The sequence below is a fragment of the Phaenicophaeus curvirostris genome, chromosome 1 (genome assembly GCF_032191515.1).
Source record: "Phaenicophaeus curvirostris isolate KB17595 chromosome 1, BPBGC_Pcur_1.0, whole genome shotgun sequence".
NCBI lineage: Eukaryota > Metazoa > Chordata > Aves > Cuculiformes > Cuculidae > Phaenicophaeus > Phaenicophaeus curvirostris.
The window spans coordinates 3,524,890-3,539,485 of NC_091392.1; the positions used below are offsets into that span (position 1 = coordinate 3,524,890).

At 40.1% G+C, this 14,596-nt stretch overlaps 1 long non-coding RNA gene across 1 annotated transcript in view; it reads left to right on the forward strand.

Moving 5' to 3' along the window:
* The window catches only part of LOC138725659 (uncharacterized), a 70,927-nt gene extending 57,002 nt beyond the window's left edge, over window positions 1-13,925 (forward strand). The window contains exons 3-4 of the long non-coding RNA XR_011338285.1: window positions 12,689-12,738; window positions 13,058-13,925. This is a non-coding gene — a long non-coding RNA (uncharacterized lncRNA). The remainder of the gene's footprint in view (window positions 1-12,688; window positions 12,739-13,057) is intronic.
* Window positions 13,926-14,596: the final 671 nt, after the last annotated feature.

The following is a 14,596-nucleotide window of genomic DNA, read 5'->3' on the forward strand; positions in this document are numbered from 1 at the left end:
CCTGACCAAATATTCAGGCACAATTATGCCACTAGTTTCAATAATTAATGATTAATGAGGCTTTATAAATAACATGTTGCATTCTTCTTATGTGCCTTTTGGGGTTTTTCAGAAGGGGGAAGAATGTCAAACAAATTTTGGGCATTTCTGTGCTACCTTGGCGACCAGAAAATGTTTCATTATTGGCATCTGAGATTCTTACGTAACCTGGTAATTCTGGGAACAAGAATTTTAGGAAAAATGCTGAGCAGTTTGAGTCTTCTCATAAAATTACAAGATTCAGAAACACTGTGCTAAATACTTCTGTGATAATTTCCCCAGAAGTACTAATATTCCATGATGCAGGAATGCATTTATTTCGCTAGGATGGCATCTGTAAGGAGTTAAAACTCCAGTCACATGCAGTAAATGACATACTGGCAATTACTACATAAAACCAATGTATTTGGTTTTGCAGAATACTAAAACTGAATTAAATGGAAGTGTGGGTAAGGAGAAGGTGAGTAATTTAGCTCCTGGCACTGGGAGCAGCACTGGTACATATTTAGGATGTGGTTTGTCTGTTGTTATACGTACAGCCTGCAGCTCAGGCCTATGTGAAGGAGTTTACCCTAATCTCTTACTGCTGTCAGGAGGATTTTTGTTTTCTCCCAGTTCAAGGTCCGTGGTTCTGCTGGGACAAGCCAGGAAGGGACTTGCCTTGAGTTTATCTCATGTGAAACAGCGTGGCTTATCTTACCCGCTCTGTTTGTTCAAAACTCTCACTATTTTCACCAGAAAGGGCTTTATTAATTTCTTCTAGTATGAAATGAAAATGGTGACAAGTTACTGTTGCCTGCTTTGTGAATTTCGTGTTTCTTAAGTTGCTTAGAAATTGCCATATTCTGATACCTTCTTCAGCGTACAGAGAGTCTGACACGGGAATCCACAGATTCAGGATGACTCAAATTAAAAATGAGTCAGTTTTGCCTTATTCTGGTTAATTTGATTTTATTTTTTGAAATACAAAGTTAGAAGTGACTAAAATGGGCAACATATAGTGCCATGTCCAGGGCTGTGTAATTCACTTGCTCTCTACTGTAGGGAAGAGTGACAGTTTCGGAGGGATGTGATTTAATATCCCTGTAGCAAGGGCAGTGGAGTGAATGCCAGGCTCTTCTGAGCTGTCCTAGTATCACAGAAAGTAAAATCTCTTTTTGTAGAAAAGGTTTTGAATCATAGAATCATTTTGTTGGAAAAGACCTTTGAGATCATCAAGTCCCAGCTGTACCTGTCCACTGCTAAACCAGATCACTGAACGCTTCGTCCACCCGTCTTTTAAACAACTCCAGGGATGGTGACACAACTGCCTCACTGAGCAGCCTCTGCCAGTGCCTGAGAACCCTTTCGGTGAAGAAGTTTTCCCTGATGTCTAATCTAAATCTCCCCTGGTGAAACTTAAGGCCATTCCCCGTCGTCCTACCGCCTCTCGCTTGGGAGAAGAGACCAACACCCACCTCATTACAACCTCCTTCCAGTTAGTTGTAGACAAGGCTAAGGTTTCCCCTCAGCCTCCTTTTTCTCCAGGCTAAACAACCAAAGTTCCCTCAGCCTCTCCTCCTAAGTCTTACCCTCCGACCCTTCACCTTCACCTGAAGATTTAAGATCTAGCGTAAAATAAAAACTAGTAAACATTTAAAATTGAATACCTACATACAAGAAATGACTTTGTCTTCAGTTCATGAAGAACAGCTTTTGAGTTTTCATTAAATACCATTGGACATCCTGTTAATACTTCTCAGTACAGATCAAGGGTTGAATATAAACCAGTGCTTGCCTTTCATTTTGATTTTCTTGTTTCTTGGCTTCAAAGTTCAGTTCCATTTCCTTTTTCTTCTTTTTTGTGTCAAGAAACAATCTTCCTTCCCGACAGTATTTCCTCTAGTGATATCCACTTATCAGGACGGATTTGTGGTGTTGATCTGTTGGTTCTTTTTGTTTCTCGTTCCTCTCAGTGTGCTCCATGCAGGGTGTTACTGATGGGCTCTGTGCACGCTGGCATAAGCCACAGAGGCAGTGTGTGTGCTTCCAGAAGTTGTCTCTTTTATAAAATCACCGAACTGTGCGTACACTTTAAATTCAGCTTAAATTCCTCCAAGTACTATCTCAACTTTAGTCAAAAATTCAGGTTCTGGTCAGAAGGGATTGAAATAAAATGTGTTTGCATGATAAGAGGGCTGGAAAGAAGGAGCTGTGTTACGAAAGCAGTGAGCATGTCTTTATTCATGGCTGTTAACTGATTTTTGGCTAAACTAATGTCTTCATTTTACATAAATTCTCATAGTACTCCAGTAATACACAATATAAATTACCATCTATTTCTCCCCTAAATTAACGTCTTGTGTTTTCTTTCTTCTCTCTTTCGCTTCCATGTTACTTCTTGAAGTAACGAGGTGAAAGAAAGATAGTAGCTCAGTTTGTGGCTTTGCAGATAAGTTTGCCGCATGGAAAACGCATCTTTAAAATGCTTCTGTGGTAGAATTGTAGAACGGTTTGGGTTGGACCTTGAAGCCCATCCAGTTCCAACTCCTCTGCCGTGGGTAGGGGCACCTCCCGCTAGACCAGGCTGCTCAAGGTCCCATCCAACCTGGCCTTGAACGTTTCAAGGGAGGGGGCATCCACAGCTCCGTTCACCTTTAGGCAACAAACATGAATCAGAATTACATAGCAGTGACAATAAAACAGAACTTTGAAACTAACTTCCATACTATTTTTAGCATTTTATAGCTAGCTTTTAATAAATTTTTAGTTTTGTCTCTAACAGGCCTGTAATGTGGTCGGGCTTTGCATATAAGAAAGATGAGAATTTTTCAACAGAAGTGGCTCTCGTAGTGCTACTGCTCCCCAGTCTTAACACACCAAGAAGTGGTAAAGATTTAACAATCCTGTTGCTAAAAAGTAAAATTTGAGCTTGTTTGGCTTCCACCTGCAGTCTCTTACTCAGCAAGGATCACAGGGTTGTTTGTCATTTGTCATATTTGTAAAGTACCTCTAAAAACAAGGTCGTGTACTCATCTCCTCCTTAATAAAGGAGGCCTCTGACCTGGCGTCGTGAAGTCTGTATCCCATCCTGACCGACTCTTGTCTGAGCTCTGCCTTTGAGTGCTTGCCAGTCCTTCAGCATCTTTGCCGTGTGGATATAGGAACTGGACATGAAGTTCCAGCTTAGAATTTAGCTTGATTTGTTTCAGAAACTGTGAAAGGTGATGTCATTGGACCAGTTCTTGATGTTCCTTTGCCCTGCACTGACAGTCCGTACTGGGATGTTTCAGTATCATTGCTTCAGAGCTCTTTCTGGGTAGAAAGTATCAGAGTCACGGAGGAGTAGCCTGTGTTCCTTCTAAGAACATTGGTGACTTTGGTTTGCTAGGATTAAAATCAGCTGTCTTCAACCACCAAGTCAGTGTGGAGCATTATTTCCTCTGCCAATACCTTGATTATCTACAAACTTACTATCAAGTATTTTTACTGTTATCTAGATGGTTTATAGAATTACCATGGCCCAGTTCCATATCTGTTGTTCCTTTGTGCCTCCCATGCCGTAATAGGAAAGCCTGCCATCTGCTTGCTTTGCGTAAGAGAGCAGTTACCACCTCTGGAAAAGATGACAGGACTTTGATATCCCAGGTGATTGTTCTTACGGATGGAATGAGTCATTTTCATGTGGACTTTTAATATGTGGGTGAGTGAATCATCAGGTGTTGAACAGATTAATCTTCAATGGGACATGCGCAAGATAATGTTTTCTCACTGAGACAACTTGTACCTGTCTAAAGAATATATTAAGGAGGCTGAAAGTATAGTGATGTTGCATGCCTTTGAACATGTTACCTTGGGATATTATCCATAGAACAGCCTAGTGTTGCTTTTCACAGTTCTTGATACATGTGTGGGGTAGTGGCCTTTAACGTACTGATAAGAATAGAAGACTGGGGAGGAAAACAAGCCCCAAAAATTAAAAATAGCAACATAAGAAATTGATAGTGAATTTGACTTTGTCGTGTACTTGTGTTACAGAATGATTGTAGGTAAGTTAAGTACATTTGCAGAGCACGTGATGACGATCTAACATGTATTAAGAGCACATGAACCCATAAAACATGACCAAATGCGTTTGTGTGATGATTACCATTTAGGTAGTAAAAGCAGACTAAATTTTATACATTATAGCGATCTTCTTTTTCTTATTTCAGTCTACAGCCAAGTTCTTACATCCAGAATTCTGCTTAGCATTAGATTTGACTTAGATGTGAAAATTGCAGAACAAAAACGTCTTGCTGTTATGACTGGTTTGGGATAGGAAATGAAGTATGAAATTTAGGCATGGGTAAGTAGGGTTGAGGCTTCAGTCAAAACTTGCCATACTTAGGTGGAAAAATGATGACACTTTCCTAGAACTTCAGTTAAGGTTTAATTTTTTAAGAGCAGTGTGAGCTCAGGGAATTTTCTTTGTAGGTTTCATTATAAAACATTTCTCAGTAGGTATCTTTTAAAGGGTTTTAAAGAGGTAAAAATTGTTACGGAGGACCTTATACTGGTGAAAGTAAGCAACCCAACTTTTTATCTTGCTCAGGGCTACAGGGTAGAAATGCAGGTATTTTGGCCACCAAGTGAAATTTAAAGGGATGTGAATTTCTTCATTGCAAATGAAGGTGCAAATACTTATAGAATCTGACTGAATATCTGTTGGAACTGGTAGGATGGGTCCAGAGGAGGGCTATGAAGGTGATCACAGCACTGGAGCACCTCTGCTATGAGGACAGGCTGAGAGAGATGAGCTTCTTCAGCCAGGAGAAGAGAAGGCTCCAGGGAGACCTTAGAGCAGCATTCTGGTACCTGAAGGGGACCTACAGGAAAGCTGTGGAAGGACTTCTTACAAGGATATGGAGTGATAGGATGAGGGGGTTGGATATAAATTGGAAGGGAGAAGATTTAGATTAGACATTAGGAAGAAATTCTTCACAGTAACGGTGCTGAGGCACTGGCACAGGTTACCCAGAGAAGCTGTGTCTGCCCCATCCCTGGAGGTGTTCAAGGCCAGGTTGGATGGGACCTTGAGCAGCCTCGTCTAGTGGCAATATCCCTGCCTGTGTCAGAGGGGTTGAAACTGGATGATCTTTAAGGTCCCTTCCAACCCAAACCATTCTATGATTCTATGATCTGTAATTAAAAGCATCTTCTACATCTCTCCAGACTTCCGAATATGCATTTTGTAGAGTGGAAGGGCTGAACACCAGAAGTGCAATAATAATAAAAAAAAAACCAACACCACCCCCACTCTTCACACCCACCCCTTCCCAGCTGTCTAGCTCAGTAAATTTCACACCGCGGTTGCAAGGCCAGAATGATTACAAATTAGGGTTAGCACAAAATCCAGCGATTTGAAAATTTTGTAGCATTTTACTGTAATCTAGAGGCTAGGACTCCTCCAAAAACAAATCTGAAAAAGGCACAAGGGCAAGGAGGTCGCACTTTCAAAACCCAATGCGTTGCGACAGATAATGGGATTTCTTAACCTTGTCTTTCACACTAACCAAATAGTGCATTTCCCCCTTGCACTTTAGCATTTCAGTTGTCATGTGTTACGCTCTCCTTCATGCTAAGATCCACATTCTTTTCCGTTTGCTCTTCCGTAGATGGTTGCAGTACATCAAAACTGTTCCATATAATCAACATTTTTGACCTTTCTGAATGTCCTTGGGCAAGGCCCTAGGTGGTCACCATCAGATTCATGGGAGATGCAGGATGTGGTGAGCTTTTTTAAATCCTGTGCTGTGCTGGGGCTCTCTGAGAGAGTATCTTTGCAGTGATGAAAGCAATATGCCTAGTTTTCACTTTTTAGATTCAACACAGATCAGTCTAATTCAGTTACCCCAACGCTGTAACGTGCTGCTTTTTAGGATTGTAGAGTAGCTGTTAGTGGAAATCTGTTAAGAGCTGGGTGTGCATAAAGGAAAGCTTGCATAAAAAAATAGCGAGCCTCTTGCTTATGATGTACTTTTAATGTCCTGTGGTCTTTGATCTGTTTAACAGGAGAGAGCTCCGCAGCAGTTCTCTAAGTAGCGATCACCTCAGCCTTGAACGCTGTCTTTGGAAAGCTTCCACTGGCCTCCCTACCGGACAGCTGGTTCTAACGAATGAGTTTTTGTCTGTATATTTGGTGATTTACAGCTCTGTCTTTGCTTTAAGGATGGCAGAAGATAGGTGGCTTTCAAATACCCTTACAGACAGATAATGTTTGATGACAGGTTTTACAGTGGTTTGAGTTAAAGGTGGCAGTCCAATTCCAGGTCCCTAATGCTTGTATTTGCAACTTTCTTTTCATATGGAATATTTAATAATACTTTTTTTAAAAGAACTTGTTCTTTATGGCAATATTGAGAGGTATTGTGTCAAAGAACAAATTATTGAATTGCTGTGAAGGAGTTTTTATAGAAATAAGCCACATACCAGTCTCAGCCTCCTGCTTGCTGCCCTGTTCGACAAGAGCTGTGAATGCATCCTTCAGGATTTCAGTAAAGCATTGATACTTGGGTTGTCTGTGCCAGAACACCTCAGTGAATGTTAAGATTTAGTAACATCCCCTAGGATGAGTATATTTCACCAAGAAATGCCAAATTGGAAGTGAAAACCACTGTACAGGCAGAAGGAACCATGATGATTGCCATTGTAGATCTAACAATCTACCTTAGTTTTCCCGAGGAAAGCATAGTGAGATGGCTTAAAGGCTTTTCTTCTTCCCACTCCCTTTGGCACAGCACATGCATGTGGGATCTTGAGACAGGAAAACCGCTGTGTTCTGCACAGCACTTTGATGCAGGGCTCTGTTATCCTGCTGTAATTGTGCTCAGTGTGGCAGCTACTACTGTTAAGAACGTACTGCTCTTATGGTATAAAAAAAAGTTACTAAAATTCAGTTTTCAATTTATTTGTCCTCACATTTGGAGAGAACAGCTAATATGATTTCGTATAATAAAACCAACCATGTAAGAATCCACAGCGGTGATTTTCTGAATTTAAGATTTCCTTTGAATTTGTGTTTATCACAAAATAGATGGGATTACTAGAGGCTGTGCCAGTGTGAGTCACTTGTAAGTGCCTGTTAATCCAATAAACCTGAGTGGTTTCTTATGGAAATACTGTTTTCTGATTTCTATTTATATGATGATCCTGGCCTTGGTGAATCCCCACTGACTTCACTGGAAATATCTCTTCGGAAAAAACTGGTATAATTTCTTGTGGTAATGGACACTACAGCGAATCAGTAAAATTAAAAATAGCCTCGAGTAATTACAAAATGTTTTAGAAGTTCTTCACGTCAGCTTTATTAGGTATTTTGTAGTGTCACTGGCTGAGAATATAATTACCAAGAGAGGTTTTTTTGTTGTGTGGTGATTTTGGTTTAGTGTTTGATAGGAATGGTTGGACTCGATGATCCGGTGGGTCTCTTCCAACCTGGTTATTCTATGATTCTATGATTTGTTTGTGGAGGATTTTTTGGTTTTTTTTGGAGGGTAGAACAGCGTTATTATATTTTCACGCTGTTCTGCAAACTTTAGGTGTTTTCTTCTGTGGTCGCCCTGCTTTGTGGTAGTGGTTGCATCCCTTTGTGCCTTAATTTCCCACCTATGACATACTTGACTCCAAAGAAAACTAAAAATTATAGATTAAAAAAAAGGAGTTGTTTTAAAATCATGACTTCAGCCTTTTTCTGTTACTTGTGCAGCAACTGGTATTCAGTAACAGCAGACGGCAAAAACTTCGCTATGGTTTGGAATTTTTGCCTGAAATAAGAAGAAAACATGTGGAGAACAAACGTTTTTCCAGCCTGAGATACACTGGTGGTCTGTACCAGAGCAGAGGGAGGCTCTAAAAACTTGAGATGGTTGGTAGACCTGGTCCTATTTTGGACTAGGAAGTGCAGGAGATTTGTATTATACACAGTGAATTTCTAGTGCTGATGGGTGGTGGGGAGGAAATACATTTACTGAAATAGTTCGACAGAATTCAGCATTTGTAACACATGCAACACTGCTGCTACTGTACGGCACCACAGTTTTCATACTCTTAAATTTACATGGATGTACCAAGTTTTCAAATATCTTCCTCCTCTCTGCCTCCACCGTTGAATTTTGTTGAACGTGGTATGAGGGATAGGATGCTCAAAACCTCCGAATTTTTGACGCGTTAAGACAGGCTTTTGTAGATGTTGACTGCCTACTCGATGACACATCCTTGCAACAAGTACTGAGCCTGTGCAGTAAACGCTGCCTGGGGAACTGGATCTTGAGCAGAGGAGATGAGGAGTTATAATCCTTCTTGTGTGATAGGTTCTGCTGGTAAATGTTCCGTGGCATTTTTCAGAGGCAGTACAAGGCTGTGTGAGGCTGAGCTTTTAGCTCTGGTAGTAGCAGTAGTTTATTGGTAGCAACTACAGATCCTACTTAATCAGTTTTTCAGCTGAGCTTATGCTCTCCTGAGCAGATACTGAAAGGAGGAGTAAAAGGATTCATGCAGACCTGGGAGTTAACAAAGAATCTAGAATAAAATCATAGGTTCATAAAGGTTAGAAAAGATGTCTAAGATTATCAAGTCCACCCATCAGCCCAACACTACTGTGTCTATTAAACCATGTCCCATACTGCCACATCTACAGGCTTTTTGAACTTCTCCAGGGATGGTGACTCCCAATGCTTCCATGGGCAGCTTCTTCCAATTTTTCACCACTCTTTCAGTGGAGATATTTGTCCTGATATCCAATCCAAACCTCCCCTGGTGCAACCTGAGGCCATTTCCTCTTGTCCTATCACTTGTTACCTGGGAGAAGAGACCAATACCCGCCTCACTACAATTTCCTTTCAGGTAGTTGTAGATAGCAAGTAGGTCTCCTCTCAGCCTCTTTTTCTCCAGACTAAGCAATCCCAGCTGCTCCTTGTAAGACTTGTCCCCCAGACCCTTCACCACCTTTGTTGCCCTAAAAATACACAGCACAGAGAACTGTGCATCACGTTCATTTGTTAAATAAGTGGAAGAATCTCGTGGTAGGACAGAGAATAGACCATGTGTCAAGAAAGGGAGAAAACTGTACAGCAAACCTTTTTACAGGGTTCCAGTCAGTATATAGAATCATAGAATGGTTTGGGTTGGAAAAGACCTTCAAGATCATCCAGTTCCACTCCTTCAGGTACTGGAAGGTCACTATAAGGTCTCCCCAGCGCCTTCTGTTCTTCAGGCTGAACAACCCCAACTCTCTCAGCTTGTCCTCATAGCAGAGGTGCTCCAACCCTCTGATCATCTTCCTGGCCTCCTCTGGATCTCTTCCAACAGTTCCATATCCTCCTTATGCTGGAGATTCCAGAACTGGACACAGGACTTCAGGTGAGGTCTCACAAGAGCAGAGTAGAAGGGGAAGGAGCAGAGTAGAAGGGGCTTTTACCACCGATGGTCAGATGCTGAGCCGTTCTGACGGAGTGTGCTGTGAGTTTTTGTGTGTTTATGGACCATGCTCAGAGATTTCTCACTCAGCTCCCTTGGAAAAATGCAGTGCTATCAAGTGCAGTTCCCTTTTAGCAGCACTGTATATCCCTACAATTAAAGGTTCAGTTAACTGGTCATTCTAACATCAATAACAAGAACAGAATTATAATCCTGTCCAAAATCTTCATACAGACGTGATGTTCCTCTATGCTACATACTTAAATGGAATGATATGTTTTGTTTTCAGAGCAAGAGATTAATTTTTTTTGCCATTTTATGGGAAGGATTGGTTAGTGGCCATTTATTAAACAGCGAGAGAACTGCAGAGAAGGAGGGTGGGAGTAGTAGCAGAAGATGTTTTAGTAGTTGAGTACTTCTCTTGTAGGAGAATTGTTTCCAGGACAACAAGGTTGATGATGGAGTTAGAAAGTGAATATGTGTTTCCTTTCCTCTTTCTTTATTTGTTATTAATAGTTAACGTAGGAAGACCTCTCTGTATGCTTGAATAGCTTCTAGAGTTGCATTACATCAGGTATTTTTTGTGTACACGTTGTGGTCCCTGCATCTTCTCTTAGGAGATACCTAGTATGCCAGAAATAACATTTGTGCTGTTTTTTTTAAGATCAGTTGGTATCCGGACAAATTCTTATCTCTTGACTGGGTGGGTTTAGTTTTGTTTTAAAGAAACAAAACAAAAGGTTTGCGTTTTAAGTTCTGAGCTCATCTTGCTGCTGGGATGTGAGTATCTTTAACTGTTTGCACAGAATTTTTCCTCTGTTGATATTATACATATATTTTCATATATACTAATGATACACTGTCATGCAAATGAATTTGGAATTAATTAAAGGAAATAATTTTCTTCTAGAGTATATTCAGCTGTAGGACTCCATTGTGAGATCTGTTTTCAACTGGAGTTCGGAATTTGGAAGAAGCAGCCACTGAATTGAATGTAGTTGCCAATTTTAAGGGGGCATAGCCAGCATAAAATCACACCCATCTCCAAAATATGTTGATCTACTTAAAATCTGGAGGAGTATGATGAAATCTGTACTTGTGTGGTTTTCCTTTGTATATTTGATTGTACTCTGAGTTTAATTTTTCCTGGATTGTTTTTTTCCTTCACAACAACATTGTGAGAAAAGAAATATCATTTTTTTAAAACCACAAATATTGGCTGTGCGTTTGAGAAGCAAGCATAACAAAAATAGTGGCCAGGTCATTAGCAAAAAACACGTTTTGTAAAACTCTATTGTTATTTTGCTAAATTAAATAGCTTGAAGTTTAATAGTGTCCCTTTTAGAGGAGTTATATTATTTCATACCCCCTAATGGTATCTGCATGTATTTTGTATTGAGATTTTAGAACTTAGGTTGATTAAGATTCAGAAAACCCTTCTCATGCATAGTTGTCTGATGAACTAATGAGATATTCTGCCTTGGGTTTTTTCTGATGCTGGATGTTGGGTACCACACACTGAGATCTATGTATGGTTACTGCTGTGAACCATTAATAGTTTAACTCTTCGGATATGGTTTTCCATCTAATTCGACAGCATGAAGACCATTCTTCTTCCATTGATTTAGGAGGAAACTGTGTGACATCGTGTGTAAACTAAGACGCTCAGGTGATCATGACGATTACAGTCCCTTCTCCATATCTCACAGCTCTCTAACTTGTTGGAAAGGGAAGTTAAGTATTTTGGCAAGTCTGTGTTGGCATTTCCTTGTTGCTTTGTTATTCCCCTCCTGTCTGCAAACTGTAGCCAGTGTCAGGATTCTTTCTGACTGGTGTTCTCCTCTTTCCATCTCTTGTTTCTCTTATTACTTTACTTTGTTTGCAAATTACTGTTTTCAGCAGAATAAGGACAGTGCTAACCTCAAGTGATGAGATGTCTCTGTACTTCATTTTGCAGTACGGCTTCTGTTATTTAGTTATTCCATTATCTGGAGCATTTCAGTTCTTCAAGGAGCATTTCCAGGTCACTAGTTGGCATAGAGAAGGAGTGAGAATTTTTTACTGCTTCTGCTAAAGGTTTACTAATTATGTGGCTAACTAGAGAATGTAGCATTAGAGAAATCTTTTGAAGGACAATACTCTTCTAACTCTACTTAGTAGATTTTTTGGGTTGTTTTTTTGGTTGCTTGCTTTTTTTTTTTGTTGTAATCTTCAAAATTCTTGACAAATGCTAAGGAATTCTGGGTAAGGAATGGTTGTGCTTTGTCTGTTTCTATAGATGTGAATCCAAAGCATAGAGCAGTATGTGGTGGTTGGCCTGTTCATACTCAGTGCCCTTTGCAGTGTCTTGGGCTGCCAGGAGCAGAGGATGAGCAGATAGGACCCAAGAGCTGGAGCACCTTTGCTATGAGGAGAGGGAGAGAGTTGGGGTTATTCATCCTGGAGAAGGCTCTGGGGAGACCTTAAAATGGCCTTCCAGGACCTGAAGGGGCTACAGGAGAGATGGGGAGGGACTTCTTGCAAGGGCATGTAATGATAGGAGGAGGGGGAATGAGTTTAAATTGGAAAGGGGAAGATTTAGATTAGACATTAGGAAGAAATTCTTCCAGTGAGAGTTGTGAGGCACTGGAACAGGTTGCCCAGGGAAGTTGTGGCTGCCCCATCCTTGGAGGTGCTCAAGGCCAGATTGGATAGAGACTTGAACAGTCTGATGCAGTAGGAGGTGTCCCTGCCCATCGTATGAGGATTGGAACTGGGTGATCATTAAGGTCCCTTCCAACTCAAACCACTCTATGAAATTCATCACCTTTCTGGAGTAGGAGCTGAAGACAAACAAGGAAGAGTCACAGAGTCTACCAAGGCATTGCATAGCTATCTTTGAACAATTAAACCCTTCTTTGCATTTCTTTGCTTTGTCTGTGACTGTGAGGAATCTCTTTGGTAAACTTAGCAATAGGATTTGGAATTTATTTCTGGTCCTTCAGTGTTATGCGCAAATCTCAAGGCTGTCTCCACGATTCATCTTGATAGAGCAGTTTCATGTAACAGAAATACTCTGGCAGTAAAAGAAGCAGAAATGAATGATGGAAATATTTTCCAGTGATGACTAAAAGCAAACAGTAAGCTTTAAGCATTTATTAACAATGTAATGAGAAACTTCAGTTCAAGCAAATACTTTTTTAATGGCATTTGTCTTCTCTTTATTGTATTGCAGAAGAAGAAATGATGACCGAGTTGTACAAATGAACCAGGACAATCCAAAAAGTAAGTCAGAGAAGAATGCTCACTTTCCTCTTCTATAAGACAATTGTTCTATGAAACATCCATTTAATTAAGAAGGCAATTAGTTCTCATTTGTTTGACTTTGAGCGTAGCAGTTTGTTGAGCTGTTCAGAGTTACCTGATTTCAAGCCATGTGGTTCAGAGTGAGCTGCTTTGAGTGGATCATTTCTCATCACTGTGTCAAAGGGTAAAATAGTTCAAGATTGTGTAATCTAGTTGCATTATTATGGTTGTTGGAGCAGTGATGGTGCGAGGATGTGGAGAGGAGAGTTTTGTAAGGAAAGGTTTTATCTCTTCTTAGACTGTTCCTGATATAACATGAAGAATGAGACCAACCTACAGGAATGCAAGAAGGAATGGAAGGGGTTTTGGGGCTTCAAAGCTTGTTGTTATTCTCTGTGATATCAGTCGGTGTAAGGAAAGCTTTTAACCTAATATAAGGCTGCTGTGTTTTTGGCTGAGTGTTTTCAAATATATTAAAACCATTTATTTGAGAGTGCTGTATGTGTGTATGGTTTAGTGCAGGAGTTTTTTCAGTGGTATTTTAGATGGCAAACCTTTCAACTCATCTTTCTTATTCACTTGTAGTAGACAGTGGTGAATTTTAAAGATGGATACTTTTAACTGTCTTGAACAGAGCACGTACTACATGATAACAACATCTACATTGCAATTGTAATAACAAAACCTAAGAATATTCTGAATTCGGTTTCACACCGGCTAGCAAGTGGACTCATTAAAAGATTGCGTGAGGTTTTCCGTGTATTGTTGACTCAACTTTAAAATATCTACAAGTCTGAAAAGGGTGTCTCAGCTTACTTACTAAGGGATGAGTATGTTTTTAACACATAGGTTTTAAAATGATTGATGATTAGTTTGTCAGCCTTTTTGGCTTTATTTATGAATTTTTATTACTTATATGAATGTCAGTTTAATTTATACCTATGCCTCTTTTTGGTCTGAAAAGTTTTAAGTAATTCTACAGACTTGCTTTTTATAGATGGTTTCTATTTAAAAAAACGGGAGGGGGATAGAACATGTGTCAGGCATATGCAATTCCTTCAGTGTCATGTTTTCCACACTCATTTAATAGCTATTGAGTCTCCTCAGATATTCTTGTTTCCAAGACCTGTTTTATGGTAATAAATTTTCTTGGCTGTAAAATTCTTGAAATGATTCAGTAGGATGATTGTCTCCTTAGCGCATTCCCTGAGAGATCATAGTTAGAAATGGAAAAGCCCTTAACCAGGTCAACTTTTTTCCTGCAATACATGTAGTCAGTGCTGGAAGTGATAATCAGTGAAATGGCCAGTATTTGTCCTGGCAAACTGCTGTTGTCCAGTGTTCCCTGCATTCCTGATTGCTCTTTTGGTAATTTACAGAATTTACAGTAAGTTTTCTATTAGTGGCCTGCTCAACTCCGTTGAGGAATGCTCAGCCTGGTGAAGAATAAACGCTGTGCTATGGTGTGATGCAACTCCACTTAAAAAAAAAAAAGGTCCACCTCAAAATTCATATCAAAAAATGAATGAAACTAATAGAGACTTCCTTGATTTCTCTGTCCATTTGCATGTGAGACTAGAGGATAGTGTGCACGGTAGATTTTTGGCATAAAGGATGGTACAATAAGGTAAGATATATATATAAGGGTGGTTGTTAAACGCCTTTTTTCTGTGCAGAGAGTGCCATTCCTCGTTGCTGAGTTCTCATAACGTGTGTGAACTGTAGCAACAGTGCGCTGCCTGAGTACGTGGCTGTTGCAGTACCAGCTTGTATTCCTTTGCGTTTGTCATCTGAGGACCTTCCAGAAACTGCAGGAGCACATGCAAGAACAACCTGA